Source organism: Penaeus vannamei, chromosome 41, assembly GCF_042767895.1.
Source record: "Penaeus vannamei isolate JL-2024 chromosome 41, ASM4276789v1, whole genome shotgun sequence".
Lineage (NCBI taxonomy): Eukaryota > Metazoa > Arthropoda > Malacostraca > Decapoda > Penaeidae > Penaeus > Penaeus vannamei.
The window spans coordinates 18,757,570-18,778,153 of NC_091589.1; positions in this window are offsets into that span (position 1 = coordinate 18,757,570).

The window sequence follows — 20,584 nt, forward strand, 5'->3', positions numbered from 1 at the left end:
TATTATTAGTGTTATTAGTAGGAAATTATTAGAATTGTGTTGATTATTGCTATTATTGCAATTATTACGCAAATCATCATTATAAGTATCATTGTATAATTATTATCATAATTATTGTCCAAATTACTCTCATAATTACCATTATTATCGTCATTATTGTCATTATTGATGGGGTTATCATCAAAATCATCCTAATTAGCAGAATTAATGGTAAAATCATCATAATCATCATTTAAACTGGAAAAAGGGGGGTTTTCGAGTCATCTCTCAGAAGGCTGTATTTTGCTAGATTTCGCCGGTTTTTCGACTTTTTGGATTTTTCTCCTTTTAGCCTTTTTCTCATTATAGATGGGCTTTATAATGATAATTATCATCATTATTGTCATTATCATCATCATTATTATCATTACTGTCATTATTGCCCTAATTACCCTTAATATAGTCATTATAATAATCATTATCTAAATTATTAATGTCATTTTCATCATTATAATGATTTTAATAATGATATTGACAATAATGATAATTCTTGAGATAATAACAATAATGATAATGATTATAATAACAATAATGGCCGGGATATATTTAATTTTATTTTGATTTCTATCATTGTCGTTATTATTAGTGTTATTAGTAGGAAAATCATTAGAATATTGTTGAGTATTCTTATTATCGCAATTATTAGGCAAATCATCATTATAACTATCATTATATAATTTTTATCATAATTATTGTCCTAATTACTCGCATGATTATCATTATTACCGTCATTATTGATGGGGTTATCATCAAAATCATCCTAATTAGTAGAATTATTGCTAAAATCATCATAATCATCATTTAAACTGGAAAAAGGGGGGTTTTCGACTCATCTCTCAGAAGGCTGTATTTTGCTAGATTTCGCCGGTTTTTCGACTTTTGGGATTTTTCTCCTTTTAGCCTTTTTCTCATTATAGATGGGCTTTATAATGATAATTATCATCATTATTGTCATTATCATCATCATTATTATCATTACTGTGATTATTGCCCTAATTACCCTTAATATAGTCATTATAATAATCATTATCTTAATTATTAATGTCATTTTCATTATTATAATGATTTTAATAATGATAATGGCAATAATGATAATTCTAGAAAGAATAACAACAATAAAATTTATTATAATAACAATAATAGCCGTGTTATAATTACTTTTATTATTATTTCTGTTATCATTGTCGTTATTATTAGTGTTATTAGTAGGAAATTATTAGAATTGTGTTGATTATTGCTATTATTGCAATTATTACGCAAATCATCATTATAAGTATCATTGTATAATTATTATCATAATTATTGTCCAAATTACTCTCATAATTACCATTATTATCGTCATTATTGTCATTATTGATGGGGTTATCATCAAAATCATCCTAATTAGCAGAATTAATGGTAAAATCATCATAATCATCATTTAAACTGGAAAAAGGGGGGTTTTCGAGTCATCTCTCAGAAGGCTGTATTTTGCTAGATTTCGCCGGTTTTTCGACTTTTTGGATTTTTCTCCTTTTAGCCTTTTTCTCATTATAGATGGGCTTTATAATGATAATTATCATCATTATTGTCATTATCATCATCATTATTATCATTACTGTCATTATTGCCCTAATTACCCTTAATATAGTCATTATAATAATCATTATCTAAATTATTAATGTCATTTTCATCATTATAATGATTTTAATAATGATATTGACAATAATGATAATTCTTGAGATAATAACAATAATGATAATGATTATAATAACAATAATGGCCGGGATATATTTAATTTTATTTTTATTTCTATCATTGTCGTTATTATTAGTGTTATTAGTAGGAAAATCATTAGAATATTGTTGAGTATTCTTATTATCGCAATTATTAGGCAAATCATCATTATAACTATCATTATATAATTTTTATCATAATTATTGTCCTAATTACTCGCATGATTATCATTATTACCGTCATTATTGATGGGGTTATCATCAAAATCATCCTAATTAGTAGAATTATTGCTAAAATCATCATAATCATCATTTAAACTGGAAAAAGGGGGGTTTTCGACTCATCTCTCAGAAGGCTGTATTTTGCTAGATTTCGCCGGTTTTTCGACTTTTGGGATTTTTCTCCTTTTAGCCTTTTTCTCATTATAGATGGGCTTTATAATGATAATTATCATCATTATTGTCATTATCATCATCATTATTATCATTACTGTGATTATTGCCCTAATTACCCTTAATATAGTCATTATAATAATCATTATCTTAATTATTAATGTCATTTTCATTATTATAATGATTTTAATAATGATAATGGCAATAATGATAATTCTAGAAAGAATAACAACAATAAAATTTATTATAATAACAATAATAGCCGTGTTATAATTACTTTTATTATTATTTCTGTTATCATTGTCGTTATTATTAGTGTTATTAGTAGGAAATTATTAGAATTGTGTTGATTATTGCTATTATTGCAATTATTACGCAAATCATCATTATAAGTATCATTGTATAATTATTATCATAATTATTGTCCAAATTACTCTCATAATTACCATTATTATCGTCATTATTGTCATTATTGATGGGGTTATCATCAAAATCATCCTAATTAGCAGAATTAATGGTAAAATCATCATAATCATCATTTAAACTGGAAAAAGGGGGGTTTTCGAGTCATCTCTCAGAAGGCTGTATTTTGCTAGATTTCGCCGGTTTTTCGACTTTTTGGATTTTTCTCCTTTTAGCCTTTTTCTCATTATAGATGGGCTTTATAATGATAATTATCATCATTATTGTCATTATCATCATCATTATTATCATTACTGTCATTATTGCCCTAATTACCCTTAATATAGTCATTATAATAATCATTATCTAAATTATTAATGTCATTTTCATCATTATAATGATTTTAATAATGATATTGACAATAATGATAATTCTTGAGATAATAACAATAATGATAATGATTATAATAACAATAATGGCCGGGATATATTTAATTTTATTTTTATTTCTATCATTGTCGTTATTATTAGTGTTATTAGTAGGAAAATCATTAGAATATTGTTGAGTATTCTTATTATCGCAATTATTAGGCAAATCATCATTATAACTATCATTATATAATTTTTATCATAATTATTGTCCTAATTACTCGCATGATTATCATTATTACCGTCATTATTGATGGGGTTATCATCAAAATCATCCTAATTAGTAGAATTATTGCTAAAATCATCATAATCATCATTTAAACTGGAAAAAGGGGGGTTTTCGACTCATCTCTCAGAAGGCTGTATTTTGCTAGATTTCGCCGGTTTTTCGACTTTTGGGATTTTTCTCCTTTTAGCCTTTTTCTCATTATAGATGGGCTTTATAATGATAATTATCATCATTATTGTCATTATCATCATCATTATTATCATTACTGTGATTATTGCCCTAATTACCCTTAATATAGTCATTATAATAATCATTATCTTAATTATTAATGTCATTTTCATTATTATAATGATTTTAATAATGATAATGGCAATAATGATAATTCTAGAAAGAATAACAACAATAAAATTTATTATAATAACAATAATAGCCGTGTTATAATTACTTTTATTATTATTTCTGTTATCATTGTCGTTATTATTAGTGTTATTAGTAGGAAATTATTAGAATTGTGTTGATTATTGCTATTATTGCAATTATTACGCAAATCATCATTATAAGTATCATTGTATAATTATTATCATAATTATTGTCCAAATTACTCTCATAATTACCATTATTATCGTCATTATTGTCATTATTGATGGGGTTATCATCAAAATCATCCTAATTAGCAGAATTAATGGTAAAATCATCATAATCATCATTTAAACTGGAAAAAGGGGGGTTTTCGAGTCATCTCTCAGAAGGCTGTATTTTGCTAGATTTCGCCGGTTTTTCGACTTTTTGGATTTTTCTCCTTTTAGCCTTTTTCTCATTATAGATGGGCTTTATAATGATAATTATCATCATTATTGTCATTATCATCATCATTATTATCATTACTGTCATTATTGCCCTAATTACCCTTAATATAGTCATTATAATAATCATTATCTAAATTATTAATGTCATTTTCATCATTATAATGATTTTAATAATGATATTGACAATAATGATAATTCTTGAGATAATAACAATAATGATAATGATTATAATAACAATAATGGCCGGGATATATTTAATTTTATTTTTATTTCTATCATTGTCGTTATTATTAGTGTTATTAGTAGGAAAATCATTAGAATATTGTTGAGTATTCTTATTATCGCAATTATTAGGCAAATCATCATTATAACTATCATTATATAATTTTTATCATAATTATTGTCCTAATTACTCGCATGATTATCATTATTACCGTCATTATTGATGGGGTTATCATCAAAATCATCCTAATTAGTAGAATTATTGCTAAAATCATCATAATCATCATCTCTCAGAAGGCTGTATTTTGCTAGATTTCGCCGGTTTTTCGACTTTTGGGATTTTTCTCCTTTTAGCCTTTTTCTCATTATAGATGGGCTTTATAATGATAATTATCATCATTATTGTCATTATCATCATCATTATTATCATTACTGTGATTATTGCCCTAATTACCCTTAATATAGTCATTATAATAATCATTATCTTAATTATTAATGTCATTTTCATTATTATAATGATTTTAATAATGATAATGGCAATAATGATAATTCTAGAAAGAATAACAACAATAAAATTTATTATAATAACAATAATAGCCGTGTTATAATTACTTTTATTATTATTTCTGTTATCATTGTCGTTATTATTAGTGTTATTAGTAGGAAATTATTAGAATTGTGTTGATTATTGCTATTATTGCAATTATTACGCAAATCATCATTATAAGTATCATTGTATAATTATTATCATAATTATTGTCCAAATTACTCTCATAATTACCATTATTATCGTCATTATTGTCATTATTGATGGGGTTATCATCAAAATCATCCTAATTAGCAGAATTAATGGTAAAATCATCATAATCATCATTTAAACTGGAAAAAGGGGGGTTTTCGAGTCATCTCTCAGAAGGCTGTATTTTGCTAGATTTCGCCGGTTTTTCGACTTTTTGGATTTTTCTCCTTTTAGCCTTTTTCTCATTATAGATGGGCTTTATAATGATAATTATCATCATTATTGTCATTATCATCATCATTATTATCATTACTGTCATTATTGCCCTAATTACCCTTAATATAGTCATTATAATAATCATTATCTAAATTATTAATGTCATTTTCATCATTATAATGATTTTAATAATGATATTGACAATAATGATAATTCTTGAGATAATAACAATAATGATAATGATTATAATAACAATAATGGCCGGGATATATTTAATTTTATTTTTATTTCTATCATTGTCGTTATTATTAGTGTTATTAGTAGGAAAATCATTAGAATATTGTTGAGTATTCTTATTATCGCAATTATTAGGCAAATCATCATTATAACTATCATTATATAATTTTTATCATAATTATTGTCCTAATTACTCGCATGATTATCATTATTACCGTCATTATTGATGGGGTTATCATCAAAATCATCCTAATTAGTAGAATTATTGCTAAAATCATCATAATCATCATTTAAACTGGAAAAAGGGGGGTTTTCGACTCATCTCTCAGAAGGCTGTATTTTGCTAGATTTCGCCGGTTTTTCGACTTTTGGGATTTTTCTCCTTTTAGCCTTTTTCTCATTATAGATGGGCTTTATAATGATAATTATCATCATTATTGTCATTATCATCATCATTATTATCATTACTGTGATTATTGCCCTAATTACCCTTAATATAGTCATTATAATAATCATTATCTTAATTATTAATGTCATTTTCATTATTATAATGATTTTAATAATGATAATGGCAATAATGATAATTCTAGAAAGAATAACAACAATAAAATTTATTATAATAACAATAATAGCCGTGTTATAATTACTTTTATTATTATTTCTGTTATCATTGTCGTTATTATTAGTGTTATTAGTAGGAAATTATTAGAATTGTGTTGATTATTGCTATTATTGCAATTATTACGCAAATCATCATTATAAGTATCATTGTATAATTATTATCATAATTATTGTCCAAATTACTCTCATAATTACCATTATTATCGTCATTATTGTCATTATTGATGGGGTTATCATCAAAATCATCCTAATTAGCAGAATTAATGGTAAAATCATCATAATCATCATTTAAACTGGAAAAAGGGGGGTTTTCGAGTCATCTCTCAGAAGGCTGTATTTTGCTAGATTTCGCCGGTTTTTCGACTTTTTGGATTTTTCTCCTTTTAGCCTTTTTCTCATTATAGATGGGCTTTATAATGATAATTATCATCATTATTGTCATTATCATCATCATTATTATCATTACTGTCATTATTGCCCTAATTACCCTTAATATAGTCATTATAATAATCATTATCTAAATTATTAATGTCATTTTCATCATTATAATGATTTTAATAATGATATTGACAATAATGATAATTCTTGAGATAATAACAATAATGATAATGATTATAATAACAATAATGGCCGGGATATATTTAATTTTATTTTGATTTCTATCATTGTCGTTATTATTAGTGTTATTAGTAGGAAAATCATTAGAATATTGTTGAGTATTCTTATTATCGCAATTATTAGGCAAATCATCATTATAACTATCATTATATAATTTTTATCATAATTATTGTCCTAATTACTCGCATGATTATCATTATTACCGTCATTATTGATGGGGTTATCATCAAAATCATCCTAATTAGTAGAATTATTGCTAAAATCATCATAATCATCATTTAAACTGGAAAAAGGGGGGTTTTCGACTCATCTCTCAGAAGGCTGTATTTTGCTAGATTTCGCCGGTTTTTCGACTTTTGGGATTTTTCTCCTTTTAGCCTTTTTCTCATTATAGATGGGCTTTATAATGATAATTATCATCATTATTGTCATTATCATCATCATTATTATCATTACTGTGATTATTGCCCTAATTACCCTTAATATAGTCATTATAATAATCATTATCTTAATTATTAATGTCATTTTCATTATTATAATGATTTTAATAATGATAATGGCAATAATGATAATTCTAGAAAGAATAACAACAATAAAATTTATTATAATAACAATAATAGCCGTGTTATAATTACTTTTATTATTATTTCTGTTATCATTGTCGTTATTATTAGTGTTATTAGTAGGAAATTATTAGAATTGTGTTGATTATTGCTATTATTGCAATTATTACGCAAATCATCATTATAAGTATCATTGTATAATTATTATCATAATTATTGTCCAAATTACTCTCATAATTACCATTATTATCGTCATTATTGTCATTATTGATGGGGTTATCATCAAAATCATCCTAATTAGCAGAATTAATGGTAAAATCATCATAATCATCATTTAAACTGGAAAAAGGGGGGTTTTCGAGTCATCTCTCAGAAGGCTGTATTTTGCTAGATTTCGCCGGTTTTTCGACTTTTTGGATTTTTCTCCTTTTAGCCTTTTTCTCATTATAGATGGGCTTTATAATGATAATTATCATCATTATTGTCATTATCATCATCATTATTATCATTACTGTCATTATTGCCCTAATTACCCTTAATATAGTCATTATAATAATCATTATCTAAATTATTAATGTCATTTTCATCATTATAATGATTTTAATAATGATATTGACAATAATGATAATTCTTGAGATAATAACAATAATGATAATGATTATAATAACAATAATGGCCGGGATATATTTAATTTTATTTTTATTTCTATCATTGTCGTTATTATTAGTGTTATTAGTAGGAAAATCATTAGAATATTGTTGAGTATTCTTATTATCGCAATTATTAGGCAAATCATCATTATAACTATCATTATATAATTTTTATCATAATTATTGTCCTAATTACTCGCATGATTATCATTATTACCGTCATTATTGATGGGGTTATCATCAAAATCATCCTAATTAGTAGAATTATTGCTAAAATCATCATAATCATCATTTAAACTGGAAAAAGGGGGGTTTTCGACTCATCTCTCAGAAGGCTGTATTTTGCTAGATTTCGCCGGTTTTTCGACTTTTGGGATTTTTCTCCTTTTAGCCTTTTTCTCATTATAGATGGGCTTTATAATGATAATTATCATCATTATTGTCATTATCATCATCATTATTATCATTACTGTGATTATTGCCCTAATTACCCTTAATATAGTCATTATAATAATCATTATCTTAATTATTAATGTCATTTTCATTATTATAATGATTTTAATAATGATAATGGCAATAATGATAATTCTAGAAAGAATAACAACAATAAAATTTATTATAATAACAATAATAGCCGTGTTATAATTACTTTTATTATTATTTCTGTTATCATTGTCGTTATTATTAGTGTTATTAGTAGGAAATTATTAGAATTGTGTTGATTATTGCTATTATTGCAATTATTACGCAAATCATCATTATAAGTATCATTGTATAATTATTATCATAATTATTGTCCAAATTACTCTCATAATTACCATTATTATCGTCATTATTGTCATTATTGATGGGGTTATCATCAAAATCATCCTAATTAGCAGAATTAATGGTAAAATCATCATAATCATCATTTAAACTGGAAAAAGGGGGGTTTTCGAGTCATCTCTCAGAAGGCTGTATTTTGCTAGATTTCGCCGGTTTTTCGACTTTTTGGATTTTTCTCCTTTTAGCCTTTTTCTCATTATAGATGGGCTTTATAATGATAATTATCATCATTATTGTCATTATCATCATCATTATTATCATTACTGTCATTATTGCCCTAATTACCCTTAATATAGTCATTATAATAATCATTATCTAAATTATTAATGTCATTTTCATCATTATAATGATTTTAATAATGATATTGACAATAATGATAATTCTTGAGATAATAACAATAATGATAATGATTATAATAACAATAATGGCCGGGATATATTTAATTTTATTTTTATTTCTATCATTGTCGTTATTATTAGTGTTATTAGTAGGAAAATCATTAGAATATTGTTGAGTATTCTTATTATCGCAATTATTAGGCAAATCATCATTATAACTATCATTATATAATTTTTATCATAATTATTGTCCTAATTACTCGCATGATTATCATTATTACCGTCATTATTGATGGGGTTATCATCAAAATCATCCTAATTAGTAGAATTATTGCTAAAATCATCATAATCATCATTTAAACTGGAAAAAGGGGGGTTTTCGACTCATCTCTCAGAAGGCTGTATTTTGCTAGATTTCGCCGGTTTTTCGACTTTTGGGATTTTTCTCCTTTTAGCCTTTTTCTCATTATAGATGGGCTTTATAATGATAATTATCATCATTATTGTCATTATCATCATCATTATTATCATTACTGTGATTATTGCCCTAATTACCCTTAATATAGTCATTATAATAATCATTATCTTAATTATTAATGTCATTTTCATTATTATAATGATTTTAATAATGATAATGGCAATAATGATAATTCTAGAAAGAATAACAACAATAAAATTTATTATAATAACAATAATAGCCGTGTTATAATTACTTTTATTATTATTTCTGTTATCATTGTCGTTATTATTAGTGTTATTAGTAGGAAATTATTAGAATTGTGTTGATTATTGCTATTATTGCAATTATTACGCAAATCATCATTATAAGTATCATTGTATAATTATTATCATAATTATTGTCCAAATTACTCTCATAATTACCATTATTATCGTCATTATTGTCATTATTGATGGGGTTATCATCAAAATCATCCTAATTAGCAGAATTAATGGTAAAATCATCATAATCATCATTTAAACTGGAAAAAGGGGGGTTTTCGAGTCATCTCTCAGAAGGCTGTATTTTGCTAGATTTCGCCGGTTTTTCGACTTTTTGGATTTTTCTCCTTTTAGCCTTTTTCTCATTATAGATGGGCTTTATAATGATAATTATCATCATTATTGTCATTATCATCATCATTATTATCATTACTGTCATTATTGCCCTAATTACCCTTAATATAGTCATTATAATAATCATTATCTAAATTATTAATGTCATTTTCATCATTATAATGATTTTAATAATGATATTGACAATAATGATAATTCTTGAGATAATAACAATAATGATAATGATTATAATAACAATAATGGCCGGGATATATTTAATTTTATTTTTATTTCTATCATTGTCGTTATTATTAGTGTTATTAGTAGGAAAATCATTAGAATATTGTTGAGTATTCTTATTATCGCAATTATTAGGCAAATCATCATTATAACTATCATTATATAATTTTTATCATAATTATTGTCCTAATTACTCGCATGATTATCATTATTACCGTCATTATTGATGGGGTTATCATCAAAATCATCCTAATTAGTAGAATTATTGCTAAAATCATCATAATCATCATTTAAACTGGAAAAAGGGGGGTTTTCGACTCATCTCTCAGAAGGCTGTATTTTGCTAGATTTCGCCGGTTTTTCGACTTTTGGGATTTTTCTCCTTTTAGCCTTTTTCTCATTATAGATGGGCTTTATAATGATAATTATCATCATTATTGTCATTATCATCATCATTATTATCATTACTGTGATTATTGCCCTAATTACCCTTAATATAGTCATTATAATAATCATTATCTTAATTATTAATGTCATTTTCATTATTATAATGATTTTAATAATGATAATGGCAATAATGATAATTCTAGAAAGAATAACAACAATAAAATTTATTATAATAACAATAATAGCCGTGTTATAATTACTTTTATTATTATTTCTGTTATCATTGTCGTTATTATTAGTGTTATTAGTAGGAAATTATTAGAATTGTGTTGATTATTGCTATTATTGCAATTATTACGCAAATCATCATTATAAGTATCATTGTATAATTATTATCATAATTATTGTCCAAATTACTCTCATAATTACCATTATTATCGTCATTATTGTCATTATTGATGGGGTTATCATCAAAATCATCCTAATTAGCAGAATTAATGGTAAAATCATCATAATCATCATTTAAACTGGAAAAAGGGGGGTTTTCGAGTCATCTCTCAGAAGGCTGTATTTTGCTAGATTTCGCCGGTTTTTCGACTTTTTGGATTTTTCTCCTTTTAGCCTTTTTCTCATTATAGATGGGCTTTATAATGATAATTATCATCATTATTGTCATTATCATCATCATTATTATCATTACTGTCATTATTGCCCTAATTACCCTTAATATAGTCATTATAATAATCATTATCTAAATTATTAATGTCATTTTCATCATTATAATGATTTTAATAATGATATTGACAATAATGATAATTCTTGAGATAATAACAATAATGATAATGATTATAATAACAATAATGGCCGGGATATATTTAATTTTATTTTTATTTCTATCATTGTCGTTATTATTAGTGTTATTAGTAGGAAAATCATTAGAATATTGTTGAGTATTCTTATTATCGCAATTATTAGGCAAATCATCATTATAACTATCATTATATAATTTTTATCATAATTATTGTCCTAATTACTCGCATGATTATCATTATTACCGTCATTATTGATGGGGTTATCATCAAAATCATCCTAATTAGTAGAATTATTGCTAAAATCATCATAATCATCATTTAAACTGGAAAAAGGGGGGTTTTCGACTCATCTCTCAGAAGGCTGTATTTTGCTAGATTTCGCCGGTTTTTCGACTTTTGGGATTTTTCTCCTTTTAGCCTTTTTCTCATTATAGATGGGCTTTATAATGATAATTATCATCATTATTGTCATTATCATCATCATTATTATCATTACTGTGATTATTGCCCTAATTACCCTTAATATAGTCATTATAATAATCATTATCTTAATTATTAATGTCATTTTCATTATTATAATGATTTTAATAATGATAATGGCAATAATGATAATTCTAGAAAGAATAACAACAATAAAATTTATTATAATAACAATAATAGCCGTGTTATAATTACTTTTATTATCATTTCTGTTATCATTGTCGTTATTATTAGTGTTATTAGTAGGAAATTATTAGAATTGTGTTGATTATTGCTATTATTGCAATTATTACGCAAATCATCATTATAAGTATCATTGTATAATTATTATCATAATTATTGTCCAAATTACTCTCATAATTACCATTATTATCGTCATTATTGTCATTATTGATGGGGTTATCATCAAAATCATCCTAATTAGCAGAATTAATGGTAAAATCATCATAATCATCATTTAAACTGGAAAAAGGGGGGTTTTCGAGTCATCTCTCAGAAGGCTGTATTTTGCTAGATTTCGCCGGTTTTTCGACTTTTTGGATTTTTCTCCTTTTAGCCTTTTTCTCATTATAGATGGGCTTTATAATGATAATTATCATCATTATTGTCATTATCATCATCATTATTATCATTACTGTCATTATTGCCCTAATTACCCTTAATATAGTCATTATAATAATCATTATCTAAATTATTAATGTCATTTTCATCATTATAATGATTTTAATAATGATATTGACAATAATGATAATTCTTGAGATAATAACAATAATGATAATGATTATAATAACAATAATGGCCGGGATATATTTAATTTTATTTTTATTTCTATCATTGTCGTTATTATTAGTGTTATTAGTAGGAAAATCATTAGAATATTGTTGAGTATTCTTATTATCGCAATTATTAGGCAAATCATCATTATAACTATCATTATATAATTTTTATCATAATTATTGTCCTAATTACTCGCATGATTATCATTATTACCGTCATTATTGATGGGGTTATCATCAAAATCATCCTAATTAGTAGAATTATTGCTAAAATCATCATAATCATCATTTAAACTGGAAAAAGGGGGGTTTTCGACTCATCTCTCAGAAGGCTGTATTTTGCTAGATTTCGCCGGTTTTTCGACTTTTGGGATTTTTCTCCTTTTAGCCTTTTTCTCATTATAGATGGGCTTTATAATGATAATTATCATCATTATTGTCATTATCATCATCATTATTATCATTACTGTGATTATTGCCCTAATTACCCTTAATATAGTCATTATAATAATCATTATCTTAATTATTAATGTCATTTTCATTATTATAATGATTTTAATAATGATAATGGCAATAATGATAATTCTAGAAAGAATAACAACAATAAAATTTATTATAATAACAATAATAGCCGTGTTATAATTACTTTTATTATTATTTCTGTTATCATTGTCGTTATTATTAGTGTTATTAGTAGGAAATTATTAGAATTGTGTTGATTATTGCTATTATTGCAATTATTACGCAAATCATCATTATAAGTATCATTGTATAATTATTATCATAATTATTGTCCAAATTACTCTCATAATTACCATTATTATCGTCATTATTGTCATTATTGATGGGGTTATCATCAAAATCATCCTAATTAGCAGAATTAATGGTAAAATCATCATAATCATCATTTAAACTGGAAAAAGGGGGGTTTTCGAGTCATCTCTCAGAAGGCTGTATTTTGCTAGATTTCGCCGGTTTTTCGACTTTTTGGATTTTTCTCCTTTTAGCCTTTTTCTCATTATAGATGGGCTTTATAATGATAATTATCATCATTATTGTCATTATCATCATCATTATTATCATTACTGTCATTATTGCCCTAATTACCCTTAATATAGTCATTATAATAATCATTATCTAAATTATTAATGTCATTTTCATCATTATAATGATTTTAATAATGATATTGACAATAATGATAATTCTTGAGATAATAACAATAATGATAATGATTATAATAACAATAATGGCCGGGATATATTTAATTTTATTTTTATTTCTATCATTGTCGTTATTATTAGTGTTATTAGTAGGAAAATCATTAGAATATTGTTGAGTATTCTTATTATCGCAATTATTAGGCAAATCATCATTATAACTATCATTATATAATTTTTATCATAATTATTGTCCTAATTACTCGCATGATTATCATTATTACCGTCATTATTGATGGGGTTATCATCAAAATCATCCTAATTAGTAGAATTATTGCTAAAATCATCATAATCATCATTTAAACTGGAAAAAGGGGGGTTTTCGACTCATCTCTCAGAAGGCTGTATTTTGCTAGATTTCGCCGGTTTTTCGACTTTTGGGATTTTTCTCCTTTTAGCCTTTTTCTCATTATAGATGGGCTTTATAATGATAATTATCATCATTATTGTCATTATCATCATCATTATTATCATTACTGTGATTATTGCCCTAATTACCCTTAATATAGTCATTATAATAATCATTATCTTAATTATTAATGTCATTTTCATTATTATAATGATTTTAATAATGATAATGGCAATAATGATAATTCTAGAAAGAATAACAACAATAAAATTTATTATAATAACAATAATAGCCGTGTTATAATTACTTTTATTATTATTTCTGTTATCATTGTCGTTATTATTAGTGTTATTAGTAGGAAATTATTAGAATTGTGTTGATTATTGCTATTATTGCAATTATTACGCAAATCATCATTATAAGTATCATTGTATAATTATTATCATAATTATTGTCCAAATTACTCTCATAATTACCATTATTATCGTCATTATTGTCATTATTGATGGGGTTATCATCAAAATCATCCTAATTAGCAGAATTAATGGTAAAATCATCATAATCATCATTTAAACTGGAAAAAGGGGGGTTTTCGAGTCATCTCTCAGAAGGCTGTATTTTGCTAGATTTCGCCGGTTTTTCGACTTTTTGGATTTTTCTCCTTTTAGCCTTTTTCTCATTATAGATGGGCTTTATAATGATAATTATCATCATTATTGTCATTATCATCATCATTATTATCATTACTGTCATTATTGCCCTAATTACCCTTAATATAGTCATTATAATAATCATTATCTAAATTATTAATGTCATTTTCATCATTATAATGATTTTAATAATGATATTGACAATAATGATAATTCTTGAGATAATAACAATAATGATAATGATTATAATAACAATAATGGCCGGGATATATTTAATTTTATTTTTATTTCTATCATTGTCGTTATTATTAGTGTTATTAGTAGGAAAATCATTAGAATATTGTTGAGTATTCTTATTATCGCAATTATTAGGCAAATCATCATTATAACTATCATTATATAATTTTTATCATAATTATTGTCCTAATTACTCGCATGATTATCATTATTACCGTCATTATTGATGGGGTTATCATCAAAATCATCCTAATTAGTAGAATTATTGCTAAAATCATCATAATCATCATTTAAACTGGAAAAAGGGGGGTTTTCGACTCATCTCTCAGAAGGCTGTATTTTGCTAGATTTCGCCGGTTTTTCGACTTTTGGGATTTTTCTCCTTTTAGCCTTTTTCTCATTATAGATGGGCTTTATAATGATAATTATCATCATTATTGTCATTATCATCATCATTATTATCATTACTGTGATTATTGCCCTAATTACCCTTAATATAGTCATTATAATAATCATTATCTTAATTATTAATGTCATTTTCATTATTATAATGATTTTAATAATGATAATGGCAATAATGATAATTCTAGAAAGAATAACAACAATAAAATTTATTATAATAACAATAATAGCCGTGTTATAATTACTTTTATTATTATTTCTGTTATCATTGTCGTTATTATTAGTGTTATTAGTAGGAAATTATTAGAATTGTGTTGATTATTGCTATTATTGCAATTATTACGCAAATCATCATTATAAGTATCATTGTATAATTATTATCATAATTATTGTCCAAATTACTCTCATAATTACCATTATTATCGTCATTATTGTCATTATTGATGGGGTTATCATCAAAATCATCCTAATTAGCAGAATTAATGGTAAAATCATCATAATCATCATTTAAACTGGAAAAAGGGGGGTTTTCGAGTCATCTCTCAGAAGGCTGTATTTTGCTAGATTTCGCCGGTTTTTCGACTTTTTGGATTTTTCTCCTTTTAGCCTTTTTCTCATTATAGATGGGCTTTATAATGATAATTATCATCATTATTGTCATTATCATCATCATTATTATCATTACTGTCATTATTGCCCTAATTACCCTTAATATAGTCATTATAATAATCATTATCTAAATTATTAATGTCATTTTCATCATTATAATGATTTTAATAATGATATTGACAATAATGATAATTCTTGAGATAATAACAATAATGATAATGATTATAATAACAATAATGGCCGGGATATATTTAATTTTATTTTGATTTCTATCATTGTCGTTATTATTAGTGTTATTAGTAGGAAAATCATTAGAATATTGTTGAGTATTCTTATTATCGCAATTATTAGGCAAATCATCATTATAACTATCATTATATAATTTTTATCATAATTATTGTCCTAATTACTCGCATGATTATCATTATTACCGTCATTATTGATGGGGTTATCATCAAAATCATCCTAATTAGTAGAATTATTGCTAAAATCATCATAATCATCATTTAAACTGGAAAAAGGGGGGTTTTCGACTCATCTCTCAGAAGGCTGTATTTTGCTAGATTTCGCCGGTTTTTCGACTTTTGGGATTTTTCTCCTTTTAGCCTTTTTCTCATTATAGATGGGCTTTATAATGATGATTATCATCATTATTGTCATTATCATCATCATTATTATCATTACTGTGATTATTGCCCTAATTACCCTTAATATAGTCATTATAATAATCATTATCTTAATTATTAATGTCATTTTCATTATTATAATGATTTTAATAATGATAATGGCAATAATGATAATTCTAGAAAGAATAACAACAATAAAATTTATTATAATAACAATAATAGCCGTGTTATAATTACTTTTATTATTATTTCTGTTATCATTGTCGTTATTATTAGTGTTATTAGTAGGAAATTATTAGAATTGTGTTGATTATTGCTATTATTGCAATTATTACGCAAATCATCATTATAAGTATCATTGTATAATTATTATCATAATTATTGTCCAAATTACTCTCATAATTACCATTATTATCGTCATTATTGTCATTATTGATGGGGTTATCATCAAAATCATCCTAATTAGCAGAATTAATGGTAAAATCATCATAATCATCATTTAAACTGGAAAAAGGGGGGTTTTCGAGTCATCTCTCAGAAGGCTGTATTTTGCTAGATTTCGCCGGTTTTTCGACTTTTTGGATTTTTCTCCTTTTAGCCTTTTTCTCATTATAGATGGGCTTTATAATGATAATTATCATCATTATTGTCATTATCATCATCATTATTATCATTACTGTCATTATTGCCCTAATTACCCTTAATATAGTCATTATAATAATCATTATCTAAATTATTAATGTCATTTTCATCATTATAATGATTTTAATAATGATATTGACAATAATGATAATTCTTGAGATAATAACAATAATGATAATGATTATAATAACAATAATGGCCGGGATATATTTAATTTTATTTTTATTTCTATCATTGTCGTTATTATTAGTGTTATTAGTAGGAAAATCATTAGAATATTGTTGAGTATTCTTATTATCGCAATTATTAGGCAAATCATCATTATAACTATCATTATATAATTTTTATCATAATTATTGTCCTAATTACTCGCATGATTATCATTATTACCGTCATTATTGATGGGGTTATCATCAAAATCATCCTAATTAGTAGAATTATTGCTAAAATCATCATAATCATCATTTAAACTGGAAAAAGGGGGGTTTTCGACTCATCTCTCAGAAGGCTGTATTTTGCTAGATTTCGCCGGTTTTTCGACTTTTGGGATTTTTCTCCTTTTAGCCTTTTTCTCATTATAGATGGGCTTTATAATGATAATTATCATCATTATTGTCATTATCATCATCATTATTATCATTACTGTGATTATTGCCCTAATTACCCTTAATATAGTCATTATAATAATCATTATCTTAATTATTAATGTCATTTTCATTATTATAATGATTTTAATAATGATAATGGCAATAATGATAATTCTAGAAAGAATAACAACAATAAAATTTATTATAATAACAATAATAGCCGTGTTATAATTACTTTTATTATTATTTCTGTTATCATTGTCGTTATTATTAGTGTTATTAGTAGGAAATTATTAGAATTGTGTTGATTATTGCTATTATTGCAATTATTACGCAAATCATCATTATAAGTATCATTGTATAATTATTATCATAATTATTGTCCAAATTACTCTCATAATTACCATTATTATCGTCATTATTGTCATTATTGATGGGGTTATCATCAAAATCATCCTAATTAGCAGAATTAATGGTAAAATCATCATAATCATCATTTAAACTGGAAAAAGGGGGGTTTTCGAGTCATCTCTCAGAAGGCTGTATTTTGCTAGATTTCGCCGGTTTTTCGACTTTTTGGATTTTTCTCCTTTTAGCCTTTTTCTCATTATAGATGGGCTTTATAATGATAATTATCATCATTATTGTCATTATCATCATCATTATTATCATTACTGTCATTATTGCCCTAATTACCCTTAATATAGTCATTATAATAATCATTATCTAAATTATTAATGTCATTTTCATCATTATAATGATTTTAATAATGATATTGACAATAATGATAATTCTTGAGATAATAACAATAATGATAATGATTATAATAACAATAATGGCCGGGATATATTTAATTTTATTTTGATTTCTATCATTGTCGTTATTATTAGTGTTATTAGTAGGAAAATCATTAGAATATTGTTGAGTATTCTTATTATCGCAATTATTAGGCAAATCATCATTATAACTATCATTATATAATTTTTATCATAATTATTGTCCTAATTACTCGCATGATTATCATTATTACCGTCATTATTGATGGGGTTATCATCAAAATCATCCTAATTAGTAGAATTATTGCTAAAATCATCATAATCATCATTTAAACTGGAAAAAGGGGGGTTTTCGACTCATCTCTCAGAAGGCTGTATTTTGCTAGATTTCGCCGGTTTTTCGACTTTTGGGATTTTTCTCCTTTTAGCCTTTTTCTCATTATAGATGGGCTTTATAATGATGATTATCATCATTATTGTCATTATCATCATCATTATTATCATTACTGTGATTATTGCCCTAATTACCCTTAATATAGTCATTATAATAATCATTATCTTAATTATTAATGTCATTTTCATTATTATAATGATTTTAATAATGATAATGGCAATAATGATAATTCTAGAAAGAATAACAACAATAAAATTTATTATAATAACAATAATAGCCGTGTTATAATTACTTTTATTATTATTTCTGTTATCATTGTCGTTATTATTAGTGTTATTAGTAGGAAATTATTAGAATTGTGTTGATTATTGCTATTATTGCAATTATTACGCAAATCATCATTATAAGTATCATTGTATAATTATTATCATAATTATTGTCCAAATTACTCTCATAATTACCATTATTATCGTCATTATTGTCATTATTGATGGGGTTATCATCAAAATCATCCTAATTAGCAGAATTAATAGTAAAATCATCATAATCATCATTTAAACAGGAAAAAGGGGGGTTTTCGAGTTATCTCTCAGAAGGCTGTATTTTGCTAGATTTCGCCGGTTTTTCGACTTTTTTGGATTTTTCTCCTTTTAGCCTTTTTCTCATTATAGATGGGCTTTATAATGATAATTATCATCATTATTGTCATTATCATCATCATTATTATCATTACTGTCATTATTGCCCTAATTACCCTTAATATAGTCATTATAATAATCATTATCTTAAATCATTAATGTCATTTTCATCATTATAATGATTTTAATAATGATATTGACAATAATGATAATTCTTGAGATAATAACAATAAAATTTGATTATAATAACAATAATAGCCGGGATTATAATTTAATTTTATTTTTATTTCTATCATTGTCGTTATTATTAGTGTTATTAGTAGGAAATTATTAGAATTGTGTTGAGTTATTGCTTATTATTGCAATTATTAGGCAAATCATCATTATAAGTATCATTGTATAATTATTATCATAATTATTGTCCAAATTACTCTCATAATTACCATTATTATCGTCATTATTGATGGGGTTATCATCAAAATAATCCTAATTAGCAGAATTAATGGTAAAATCATCATAATCATCATTTAAACTGGAAAAAGGGGGGTTTTCGAGTCATCTCTCAGAAGGCTGTATTTTGCTAGATTTCGCCGGTTTTTCGACTTTTTGGATTTTTCTCCTTTTAGCCTTTTTCTCATTATAGATGGGCTTTATAATGATAATTATCA